General features: G+C 40.4%; 1 pseudogene; it reads right to left on the bottom strand.

Moving 5' to 3' along the window:
• Positions 1–13,787, bottom strand: part of LOC113851966 — a 221,694-nt pseudogene that overhangs the window by 65,980 nt on the left and 141,927 nt on the right.

Below are 13,787 nucleotides of genomic sequence, written 5' to 3' on the forward strand. Positions count from 1 at the left end.
AGTCCCAAGGTTCAGGCAACCTCCCAGCACAGACAGTCACAAACCCAAATAATGTCAGTACAATTACTCTGCGGTCTGGGAAGGTAATGCAAGAGCCTGAAATGCCTAAGGAGAAGGAGATCCCAAGCCCCTTGGTTGATGAAAGGGAGGAAGAAAATGCACCCACCACTCAAGAAGTGGTAGAAGAAGCTGAAAGGGGAATTCCACCACCTTTCCCTCAAAGGGTTATGATTGCCAAACCAAGTAAGAAAGCTGAGGAGAGTGACAAAGAAATCTTGGACACTTTCAGAAAAGTTGAGGTAAACATACCCTTACTGGAGGCAATTAAACAAATACCCAAGTACGCCAAGTTCTTGAAAGATTTGTGTACACATAGAAGGCGTCTGAAGGGTAATGAAAGAATCAACATGGGTAGGAATGTTTCTGCACTTTTTGAGAAACAAAGAACCACAATGCCTGAGAAGTGTAAAGACCCAGTAACATTTACTATTCCATGCATCATTGGTAATAATAGGATAGACAATGCAATGCTAGATCTAGAAGCATCCATTAATGTTATGCCATTGTCTATTTTTTCTTCTCTATCTCTTGGTCCCTTACAGCCCACAGGTGTAGTGATTCAGTTGGCCAATAGAAGCACAACACACCCAGCTGGACTTGTTGAAGATGTGTTGGTGAAGGTGAATGACCTCATATTTCCAGCTGACTTCTACATCCTTGACATGCAAGAAGAAGAGTCACTCAAAAATTCTGCACCTATCATTTTGGGAAGACCGTTCTTGAAGATTGCAAGAACGAAGATTGATGTACATGCCGGTTCACTCACCATGGAATTTGGGGATAACATTGTGCGCTTCAACATATTGGATGCCATGAAACATCCGATTGAAGAACATTGTGTCTTCCATATTGACGTATTTGATGCATTAGTGGATGAGAGCTGGACCGAAATTTTGAGAAACTCTTTTCTTAATTTTTCCCATTATGTAGATGCTTTTGTTTGTGAATCTTATGAAAATTCTTTATATGATACTTGTGCTGAAAATTCTGATTATTTGAATGAAAGTTCTAAAAGTTTTAGTGTTGATGAAGTTGATAATTCCATAGGGGTGGAATGTGAAGTATTGGATTTAGCAAATACAGTTGAATCTAACCCCTTTGATTTGAATGTTGCAGAAATTTTGTCAAATGAAAATGCTAAATCACTTCCCTCTATAGAGCAACCTCCCACATTGGAGTTAAAGCCTCTACCGGAGCATTTTAAATATGTCTATTTGGAACCAAATGAAAAGCTCCCAGTTATCATCTCCACCAAGCTTGATAGTGATCAAGAGGAGAAGTTGCTAGAAGTGATCAAAAAGCACAAAAGAGCCATTGGGTGGACACTTGCTGATATACCAGGAATTAGTCCCTCCATGTGCATGCATAGAATTTTGTTGGAAGAAGATGCTAAACCGGTGAGACAACCTCAAAGGAGGGTGAATCCCATCATCCTAGATGTGGTGAAGAAGGAGGTCACAAAGTTGCTTCAAGCTGGGATCATATACCCAATCTCTGATAGCACTTGGGTTAGCCCTGTGCAAGTGGTCCCCAAGAAATCTGGACTTACAGTGGTCAGGAATGAGAAGAATGAAATGATACCTACCAGAGTCCAGAACAGCTGGAGAGTCTGCATAGACTACCGGCGTCTGAACCAGGCCACAAGGAAGGACCACTTTCCACTCAAGACCAGGAGAAAACCACATTTACATGTCCCTTTGGCACCTTTGCTTATCGAAGAATGCCTTTTGGCCTATGTAATGCTCCTGGCACATTCCAGAGATGCATGTTGAGTATTTTTTCTGATTTAGTGGAGCATTGCATAGAGGTATTCATGGATGATTTCACAGTTTATGGCACCTCCTTTCATGCATGTTTAGTCAATTTAGAAAAAGTCTTGAAGAGGTGTATTGAAACTAACCTTGTACTTAACTTTGAGAAATGCCATTTCATGGTAGAGCAGGGTGTAGTTCTAGGACACATAATCTCTGAAAAAGGTATTGAGGTTGATCCTGCAAAATTGGATGTTATTTCACACCTTCCTTACCCCTCATGCGTGAGGGAGGTTCGTTCTTTTTTGGGCCATGCAGCATTTTACAGGAGGTTTATCCAGAATTTTTCCAAGATTGCAATTCCTCTTTCAAAGCTGCTGCAAAAAGATGTTGAATTCGACTTTGATGAGGACTGCAAGGAGGCTTTCAACTTCCTTAAAAAAGCCTTAACCACCACACCAATTATCCAACCTCCAGATTGGTCAATACCCTTTGAGCTGATGTGTGATGCCTCAAATTATGCAGTGGGAGCTGTCCTTGCACAATGGGTTGGTAAGGTCCCTCATGTCATTTATTATGCTTCTAGGACCTTAGACACTGCACAATCCAATTACACCACAACTGAAAAGGAATTATTGGCCATAGTGTTTGCATTAGATAAATTCAGATCATATCTGTTAGGATCAAAAGTTGTGGTGTTCACTGATCATTCTACTTTGAAGTTTTTGCTAAAAAAGACAGATTCTAAACCTAGGCTGATAAGGTGGATGCTCTTACTTCAAGAATTTGACTTGGAGATTAAAGACAGAAGTGGAGCACAAAACTTGGTGGCAGACCATTTAAGCAGAATAGAGGGAGTCCCTGAACTCATTCCCTTCAAGGATGATTTTCCTGATGAACAACTCTTAGAGTTGTGCACATCACATGTACCTTGGTATGTTGATTTGGTTAATTTTTTGGTTTCAGGAATTTTCGCTATAAATGCATCAAAAATTCAAATGGACAAAATTAAGAGCGATGCCAAACATTATGTGTGGGACGACCCTTATTTATGGAAGTTTTGTAATGATCAAGTGATCAGAAGATGCGTCCCTGATGAGGAGATCCCATCCATATTGCAGTTTTGCCACAATTCGGTTGTGGGAGGACACCTTGGACCTCAAAGAACAGCAAGAAAGGTGTTGGACTCAGGCTTTTACTGGCCCTCCATTTTCAAGGACTCTTGGCGAACATATTCTGTCTGTGAGAGCTGCCAGAGGTCAGGAGGAATGATCACCAAGAGACAGGAAATGCCTCAGCAACCTATCCTATATTGTGACATCTTTGATGTCTGGGGTATTGACTTCATGGGTCCCTTTCCCTCTTCTTTTGGTTTCTTATACATTTTACTTGCTGTTGACTATGTTTCAAAATGGGTAGAAGCTAAAGCTACCAAGACTAATGATGCTAGAGTTGTTGCAGAATTTGTTCGCTCCAACCTATTTTGCAGGTTTGGCATCCCACGTGCCATCATTAGTGACCAAGGGAGTCATTTTTGCAACAAGACAATGGAAGTCCTGCTGAGAAAATATGGAGTTCTGCACAAAGTTTCCACAGCCTATCACCCGCAAACAAATGGCCAAGCAGAACTTTCCAACAAAGAAATAAAGAAAATACTTGAAAGAGTTGTACAGCCCCACAGAAAAGATTGGAGCCGCAGACTAGATGATGCCTTGTGGGCACACAGGACTGCATTCAAAGCACCCTTGGACATGTCTCCTTACAGAATAATCTTTGGCAAGGCTTGCCATTTACCAGTGGAGATAGAGCACAAGGCATACTGGGCAGTGAAGGCTTGTAATATGCACTATGACTCAGCTGGAGAGCAAAGAAAGCTTCAATTGCAAGAGTTGGAAGAGTTACGTCTAGAGGCATATGAAAATTCCAAAATTTATAAGGAGAGAACCAAGAGATACCATGACAAGTTGATAGCCAGGAAAGAATTTTGTCTTGGTCAAAAGGTGCTCTTGTTCAACTCCCGCCTCAAATTCATGCCTGGAAAGCTTCGCTCAAGGTGGATTGGTCCATTTATAGTCACACAAGTGTTTCCTAATGGTGCAGTGGAAATCAAGAGTGAATCCACTACCAAATGTTTCACAGTGAATGGACATCGCCTGAAACATTTTTTAGAGAACTCAGCTCCTTTGGAGGAGATTGAAGAGGTGGATGTGTACTCCCCCATCATTCCCTCCAACCAAGACCTTTGCCATGAGTAAATCACTTCACACGTCAAGCTAATGACGTTAAAGAAGCGCTCTGTGAGAGGCAACTCACAAGTGAATAAGCAATTTTGTCTTTTCATTATTTCTCCTTTGCATTCTTTCAATTACATTTTTGTCTTCATTTGAGGTGTAATGAGCTAAGCAACTTCTGATATGCTTCAATTTTGTGTAAATAATTCTTTATGGATGCACAATTTTTTAGGAATTCTAACAGAAGCACCACTTTGGGCACTCATTCTTGCTAGGTGTAATTCATCCTTCATGAAAGTGGCCACTCTCGTAGACTATAGTGACTACTTTGGCTCAAGGTAAGCAAATCCTTCTCTGTAGTTCCCACTTTTAAGAGTGGGAGTGACCACTTTGGCACCCAGGAGCTCAATCATTTGCGCGTGGACACTTTGAAGCTCCAAAGTAACCACGCGCAAATCTCCTTGCATTGTAACCTCTCTGGAGTTCCCACTTTGAAGCACCAAAGTAACCATGCGCACTTGTCCCACAAAATAACTCTCTGGAGTTCCCACTTTGAAGCTCCAAAGTAGCCACGCGCAAATAACATTCCACACACCTTCACTGTAGTTCCCACTTTGAAGCTTCATAGTGGCTACGCGCAAATTGGAGCCAAATTTTAGCCTTTTAGGTGCCCCACGTTACTTGTTTAGAGTAGGCACGTACACCACTTGCACTATTCCCCTTGGGCCCAACCCATAGTAGGCACTAATTCCCTTCAAAGTGAACACGCTCACTATTTCACACACACTCCTCCCACTTCACGACGCATTCACACCGGCCTACGTCCAGCACGCACCATTTTTATGTCACCCACTCACACCCACTCACTCCTAAGCCCAAAACGCACCTTCCCTCACCACACCCAAGGCTTCAAACAAGGTAATTCTCTCAATTTCTCTCCATTTATGGTTAGGGTTCATAGATTCCCCAATTTGGGGCTTTTCAATTTTACTTGTTTTTTCTTGAAATTGAGGTGTAATTCTTGTATAATTGAGCATTCTTACTTGAATTAGAGAGGGAGAGGTCACTAAATTACACCCAAAGGGGCGTATTAATCTCATTCAAGTGAGCGTTCCCACTTTTGGCCCCAATAGTGGCCACGCCCACTTCCTCTTTGCCATGACTCTCATTTGTTGTTTTTGTTATGCTCCCCTCCCTCATTTTTATGCTCTAAACATGCCAATAATGCTTTTAAACTTCTTGTTCATGTGTGTTAATGCCTAAATTTGGTTCGTGCCTATTTCCATTTAGTTTTGACCCCTCTATTTTGCTGTTTTGCTTTTCAATTCCATGCCATTCTACTTTTGCTGCACTTGATTCTGATGCATATTACAAAATTAACCATAATTGTTGCTCTTTCTGGGTGTTGAACATGCTTTTCGTGACTTTAATTTCATTAATTGCTGCATGATGATCCTTGAGCTTCAAAGCCTTAAAAGTCATATTCTACTATCCATTGGATTGCTATACATAGTGTACGTATGTCACACCATTCTTTGTGCTTAATTGCTCTTGTCTATCCCATTTGAGCTCTATGTTTGTAGGCTATGATTGAACTTGATTGCCCTCTGGGTCATATGTAGCACTATACACCCTTTTGCACACACATCACTTAAGATGATATCAAATTATTTTGCAGCCCCTACACTATTCATTCACATATTCTCTCTTCTCTGCAGATAATGTCGGGCAATCCTAGAAGGAACACACCTAGAACTAAGAGGAGTAGGACAGCTGAAGCCTCTTCATCACAACCCCCTCCAACTCATGACCCAAGGTTTAGGTCCCCAGAGCATGAACAATATTTCAAAGAGAACATCCTGCGGCGCCAGATCGTCCAGGACAAGAATTTTGAAATCCAGCAGGGGACATTTCCACAGTTTCAGGAGGAGATAGACAGACGTGGCTGGGGACTTTTCATTTCTTGTGCAGGCAATGGGTGGAAGGACATCACCCAGGAGTTCTATGCTAATGCCCTGTGCCTGGAAGATGACATTTACCCCCCAGGCACACCATGGTCAGGGGTAAGCAAGTTAGTTTCACTCCAGCCAACATCCAGAGGGTTTTAAACAGCCCCCCTCTGCAGAAGCAACCTGGCCAATTGGATTTCACTGCATTTTCCAAACAAAAGGAAAAGGATTACCAGCCTATACTTCAAGCAATCTGCATTGAAGGAGAAAATTGGGAATTTGATTGTAAAATGCAGCCCAAGAATCTGACCACTAAACACCTTCTCCCTCCTGTCAAGGTGTAAAGTATCTTTGTTGTCAGCTCATTCATGCCAGTCATCCACACCTCCACCATTGCAGTAAAGAGGGCAGAACTCATCTTTGCTATTCTCACTGGCATGCCCATCCATGTTGGGGAGGTCATCAGCAGCGCCATGCTGGAAGTCCTTAAAAGGAGCAGAGATTCTTTAGCTTTTCCCTCTCTAATCACTATGTTGTGCCAGGATGCAGGTGTTGATTTTGGAGACTACCAGCAGAGAATTAGAGAACTTCCTCCCATTTCCACTGCCTTGGTAAAGGACCTATTTAAGCCAAAGAAGTCTTCAGACCCCAGTCTCACCTTGCCACCCGAATACAAGAAGGAGACCCCTACAACAATCAAGGAGCAACTACAGCAAATAGCACAGAGGCAGTCTGCCATCCACTCTGGTCAAACCAGCATGCTCCTCCTTATGGAGACCATGATGCTGAACATTGGCAAGAAGATGGGGATGACTTCAGACTAGATATATCAGGCCCACATTTCCCTGCCCCTTTCCTCCGAGCTGCCATTCAGAATGACTTGCCCCCATTCAATCCCAATGCTCCTAGAGATGTCCGCAACTCTAGTTCCTCAGAGGAAGCAGAAGAAGTAGAAGAAGATGAAGGCGCCACCTCATCCACCTCTGATGAAGATGCCATTTAGTCCACTTTTCGTGTTTTCTTTTATTTCTCTGCTTGTACTTATTTTCTTTTATTTTCCCAAGTAATTAGGAACCACTTGTTCTTTTATTGTCTTTCCGTTCCTGCTTTTATGTTACTTTCCTTCAAACAGTTATGTTACCTTCCTTTTCGTTCTTTTTCTGAACTCTTGTTATCATTGTGCAGAGATGCCCTCAGTTCCATCAAGAGGAGCATCATTTTACCCTGAACTTTGAATACACCATCTATAAAAGGGGGGTGAACTCTTTGTCTCTATTTTGCATTTATTTGTAGCTTACTTCTCCTGCACAGTACTAATAATAATAAATAAAAAAAATATTTTCCTTATTTCATTTCTTCTCTTTTCATTTTAATCTAGTTCTCTTTCGTATTTTGCTTTTATGCTTTGATTGAATTTCCTATCTAACTCCTACTCATTCTCATTTTTGTACATATTTACTGTCCCTACCATTTTGAACATATTTTCTTGTCGGGTGAATTGTGCTCTCATTTTGCAAGTTATTATCACTTTTACCATGGTAGTGAATTGGGCCTCTTACTTCTTTTTCTGTGTGCATATTACATGTATTATTGCATTCATCCTCTAGAACTTGCCCTGTTTCTTAATTCAATATGTATTGTGCAATTTTTCATCTAGATGATTAAGGCCTTCTTTGCACATACCTTTCCCCCCACCCTTGTACTTCACTTCCCTGTTCCCCACTTCTTGCTTTTGCCAAACTTAGTCAACAAATATATTTCCCTTTCCTTAATAGAGGTATTTCTTTTGAGTTGCCTCAAGATTGAGTGCAAGAAACTAAGTTTGGGGTGTTGATTATGCTTGTAGTTGCTTGAGGACAAGCAATGTCTTAAGTTTGGGGTGGTGGACAGCATACATGTTCATAATACATGTCAAAAAAAAAATGATTGTCAAAGTCCTTGATATCACAAAAATATGAATGAATGAAAAAGGAGAAAAGAAAGAAAAAAAAAATATAGCAAGGCATTTGAGTTGAAAAAGGATCTCCACATAAGGCAAATAAAAAAAATTAATGTGGTGAAAGAATGCTTTAACCTCTTAAGCTACATCATTTAAGGCATTCCACTCTAGTTGTTGCACTAAATCACTCAAAAGAACTCCTTCCTCTTGAGTACCACTTGATCTTGTCACTCTCCTTGGTTAAAATTTGAGCGTATCCTAACCCCATTTGTGACCAACAAAGCCCTCATGATAGGTGGTTCGTTGTATCTAGGCAAAGGAGATTGAGAATATGGGCAAGCCTATGGTAGGGTGAGGCTAAATGCATGGATTGAGGGAAAATACTTAGCCTGAAATGTTGTTGAGTGATGAGTGAAACACCACCTTGTGAGATGGATAGTTTCTTTGCATTATGTGAGTCACATGAAACCTTGCTTGATTCTTTTGTTTCAATTTAGTGGGACTTTGCATGGAATATTTGACATGAATATGATTCCTCTGTTGAATGAGTCTATGATTGTGAAGATGTTGGAAATGCTAATTAAAGCATGAAGTTGGAATGAAAATCTCTTAAAAAAAATTTTTTTTGGATAAATCCAACCCTCTTCATTTGTTTTGCTTGAATTTTGATTTGCTTGAGGACAAGCAAAAGTTTAAGTTTGGGGTTGTGATGAATTCACTTTTTATTATATTTTTACTTGCCTTTTTGGTGCTCCTTAATAGAAGAAATGGACTTAGATAGTGCAAATAATATAGAAATCACATTTTGAGTAAATATCATAGGTTTATTAATTTTTGGTTAATTTGCATTTAATCACATAGATATAGATTGCAATTTTAATTATCTTGATGATTTTGCAGAATGCCCAAGTTAAATTTGAGAAATCTTGGTCCTTGGATGAAAGTTGCCCCCAAAGTAGCCACTTTTGGGAGCAAAAGTGGCAACTACAGCAAGTCTGGGCATTAAAAGTTCCAAAGTAGCCACTTTGAAGACCAAAAGTGACAACTCCAGAAGCTCCAGGGACGCTAAATTGGAAGCATGATGTGCGTGGCTACTATTGGCTCTCAAAGTAACCACGCGCACCAAAGTAGCTACTATCAAGCCCAAAAGTGACAACTCCAGAAGCTCCAGGGACGCTAATTTTGAAGCCTTCCTACGCGTGGCTACTATGGGCTCTCAAAGTAACCACGCGCACCAAAGTAGCTACTTTCAGCACAAATAGTGGCAACTCCAGAGAAGCGGCAATCCTTCCATCCTGCGCGTGGATACTTTCAAGGCCCAAAGTGGACACTTTCAAAGGCAAAAGTGGACACTTTGGTGACATGTCATCCACTATAAATAGATTTTAGGAATTAGGGTACGGGACTTTTGACATTTTACACAATTTTTCTTTGCCAAATTGGGATAATTTCTTATGACATTAGAGTCTTAGGTGACAGCCAAGGGTCCTCTATAGGTTTTAATTTCCAATTTCTCCTTTGATTGTTGTGGAATTTACATTAATGATGTTTACGTTCTTGCATTTCTTTCTCTCATTCGTGAAGCCCATCCATATGGAGGGCTAAACTTTCTTGTAATTCCTAGTCAATGCACATGAATCTTGAATTCTTGGGATTAATTGCAATACAAATCTTTCTTTCCTTGAATTTATTAACCCCAATCTCTGAATGAAATGGAATTTGCATGAAGGGAACATTGCTTAATGAACCCTAATTTACCTAACGAAATTCTAATTCAAAATTGCTTAATTTTGATTAATCCTTGAGGTTGCTTAATCTTAGGGATAGAGATTGGAGCCCATTAAGATGCTTAATTTTAATTGGGATGTTAAAGTTAGTCTTCGCTTGTTAGATTAACTTAATTCAAGGGAAAGAAAGGGGATTGTTGAATCATTTGAAAGAATAATGATAGAACTCATTGCTTGACTAGGGATTACTCATTTTAATTGATTAAATTTCATTAATTTACATTTCATTCTTGATTAAAATCCGGAAATTGACAAACCTCCCCCCAATTTACTTGCTTTAAAATATATGTTTACACTTGTTCGATGTATGTTCCCAACCAAAAATTCCTTGGAGACGATCTAGGATAGCACCCTAGTACTGCATTTATTTCTTTGCATATTTGATGAGGATTAACGACAATCTTTTGCATGACGAATAACCTAAAATTCGTTTCATCATGGCATCTTCATCAGAGGTGGATGAGGTGGCGCCTTCATCTTCCTCTGCTTGTTCTGCTTCCTCTCAGGAACTGGAGGTGTTCCTTCTGGGAGTGCTAGACATTATCCTACAGAAAAGAAAGAGTATATGAATGGGTGGTGCAGGAAAAATTTGGGTCAACCCTCTATGGTAACGAACAACAGCAAGTAATCAGACCAGTGAAAGGGGGTTGCAAATTATTTTGATGCAATCCTAAATGACTTGTACGCATAAAGAGTGTATAGTGCCACATATGACTCAAAGAGCATTCAATGCTGATCATGGTACATAGTAAAAACACATTGCATTCCATAAAAGATACATTCTATGGGCAAAGCGTAGGGCTCAAATGATACATACAATTGCAATTAAGTATAAAATAAATGGTGTGGCAAATGTTCATCTTGTATAGTAATTGACTATAGAACACAATGTGGCTGCTAAGTTTAAGGGCCATAACACAACAATAGTGAAACTAAAGTCACGAAAAGCATGTTCAACACCCAGAAAGGCCAACAATCAGAGCTAATTATAGAAGGGGTATGAGAGTCAAGTGCAGCAACAACAAAATAGCATGGAATTTGAGAAGCAAAATAGCAAAATGGAGAGGTTAGAACTCAATGTAAATGGACATGAACTAAATTTAGACATCAACAGGCATGAATATGAAAAGGAATGGCATAATGGGCTTGTTTGAGAACATAAAAATAAAGGGAATGGGCATAATGAAAACAACAAATGAGATTCATAGCAAATGGAAATGGGCGTGGCCACTTTTGGGGACAAAAGTGGAAACATTGAACATGGTGGCAGCCACACATGGCCATTGGGTGCAATTAAAGGACCTCACCCACTCTAATTCATACAAGAATGCTTAATTAAACAAGAAATTCACATCAATTTCAACATATAGGGGCATAATTAAAAAGCCCCAAATTGGGGATCTAAGAACCCTAACTCATGAATTAAGAGAGATTGAGAGATTTACCTTGCTTGGAGCTTTGGGTGTGGTGGCGAAAGTGGAAATGTGAGAATTAGAGGTGCAAAAACTCAATTGGGAGGTGGAGGAGTGGTGTCGTGAGGTGCATCGTGAGTGAAGTGCTTGAGTGGGTGTTTATGGGTGTGTGTCGTGAGTGAAGTGAAGTGGGCGTTGTGACTTTCAAGGATTTTAGGGGCTGCGCGCAGTGGGCTGGCCCAAAGAGTGGTGCACGTGGCCACTTTCAAGTGAGAAAGTGGCAACTACAGTGAGGCCAAAATGCAAGGTGAATTGCGCATGGCTACTATTGAGTTTGAAAGTAGGAACTACAGTGGGGTCCTCTTTGTGAGCATATACGCGTGGCCACTTTCACTTAAGAAAGTGGCAACTACAGTGAGCCCCAAAATGCAAAGTGGATTGCGTGTGGCTACTATTGGACTTGAAAGTGTCCATGCGCAAACTATTGACCCCCTGGGTGTCAAAGTAGCCACTTTCACTCTTAAAAGTGGGAACTACAGAGAGAAACATGCTTACCTTGAGCCAAAGTGACTACTATGGCCTATGAAAGTGGTCACTCTCACGAAAAACAAATTGTACCAAGCATGAATGAGTACCCAAAGTGTTTGCCGCTGCCACAATCCTTGCAAAAATTCTGAGTCCACAGAAAATTATTTACACAAAATTGAATTGTATCAGAGATCTATCTACAAATGAAAACAAATAAAAACAAAAACTCAATTGAAAGAATGCAAAGGAAAAGAACAAAATTCCTTATTCACGTGTGAGTTGCCTCTCACAAAGTGCTTCTTTAATGTCACTAGCTTGACATGCGAAGTGATTTACTCATGACAGGGGTCTTGGTTGAAGGAATTGATGGGGGAGTACACATCCACCTCTTCAATCTCCCCAAGGGAACTGAGTTCTCCAAAAAATACTTCAGACAATGTCCATTCACTGTGAAACATTTGTTAGTGGATTCACTCTTGATTTCCACTGCACTATTAGGAAATACTTGTGTAACTGTGGATGGACCAATTCACCTGGAATGCAGCCTTCCAGTCATGAACTTGAGACATGAGTTGAATAGAAGCATCTTTTGACCTACACAGGACTCTCTTCTACCTATCAATTTATCATAATACTGTTGGTTCTCTCCTTGTAGGTTCTTGAGTCTTCATATGCTCCTAAGTGCAGCGCTTCTAGTTCTTGGAGTTGTGGCTTCCTTTTCCTCTTCCTCTTTCTCTTTCTTTTTCTCTGAAGCTGCTTCACTAGTTTAGTTCCCTCTTTCAACAAAATTTTGTACATGCACAGGAGAGGGCTAATTACTTCCAACAATAGCTCCTCTTGATCGCCTTCAAGCTTGGTGGAAATAATGACCGGGAGCTTCTCATAATGTTCTGGTAGGGGCTTCAACTCCAATGTGGGAGGTTGCTCCACAGAAGGAAGTGATTTGGCACTTTCATTTGACAAAGTCTCTGCAATATTCAAACCAAAGGCGTTAGATTCAACTGTACTTGTTGTACTCAATACATCACATTCTAACCCTATGGAATTTTCAGGTTCATCAACGTTGAAAGTAGTAGAATTTGCATTGAAATAATTAGAAATCTCAGCACAAATGTCACATAGAGAAGAACTATTACACGATTCACAATTGGAAGTATCTACACAATCAGAAAAATTAAGGAGAGAGTCTCCCCCTAGAAATTCAAACAAACTATCATCTATTAATTCATTAAGATGGTTAATGTGGAAAACAGAGTGTTCTTCATTTGGGTGCTTCATAGCATCCAGTATGTTAAAGCTGACAACACTGTCTCCAAACTCTATAGTAAGTGATCTGGCATGCACATCAATCTTCGTTCTCGCAGTCTTTAAGAACGGTCTTCCCAAAATGATTGGTGCAACACTATCCATTGACTCTTTCATGTCAATGATGTAAAAATCAACTGAAAAAATAAGGTCATTCACCCTCACTAACCCATCCTCCACAAGTCCAGCTGGATGTGCTGTGCTCCTGTTTGCTAGCTGGATGATGACACCTGTGGTCTGCAATGGTCCAAGAGACAAAGATGTAATGGATGCACCTAAATCAAGCATGACATTATCTATCCTATTGTTGCCTATAATGCAGGAAGTTTTCTTAGGCATGAAAGTTTTCTGCCTCTCAAAAAGAGCTAATACATTCCTCCCCATGTTCATTCTTTCATTACCCTTTAGCCGCCTTCTATGAGTGCACAAGTCCTTAAGGAATTTGGCGTACTTTGGGATTGGCTTGATAGCATCTAACAAGGGGATATTGACTTCAACTTTTCTGAAAGTATCCAGAATTTCTTTATCAACCTCTTCTTGCTTCTTGCTGGTCTGAACCATTCTTTGAGGGAAGGGAATAGGAATGGACCTCTCCTCTTTGTCTACCACTTTTGGTTGACATGGTGTGGGCATAGGTGCAGGTTGCTCTTGGCTCTTAATCTCTCCTCCTTCACCTTCTGCAGCTAAAGTGCAACTAGGATCCTTCTCCTTAGGTATTTCTGGCTCTTGCATCACCTTACCAGATCTCAAGGTAATGGCACTCACATTCTTTGGGTTTGTTACAGTTTGTGTAGGGAGATTGCCTGAACCTTAAGATTGAAGTTG

The sequence above is a fragment of the Abrus precatorius genome, unplaced genomic scaffold, assembly GCF_003935025.1.
Source record: "Abrus precatorius isolate BTA unplaced genomic scaffold, Abrus_2018 Scaffold10, whole genome shotgun sequence".
NCBI lineage: Eukaryota > Viridiplantae > Streptophyta > Magnoliopsida > Fabales > Fabaceae > Abrus > Abrus precatorius.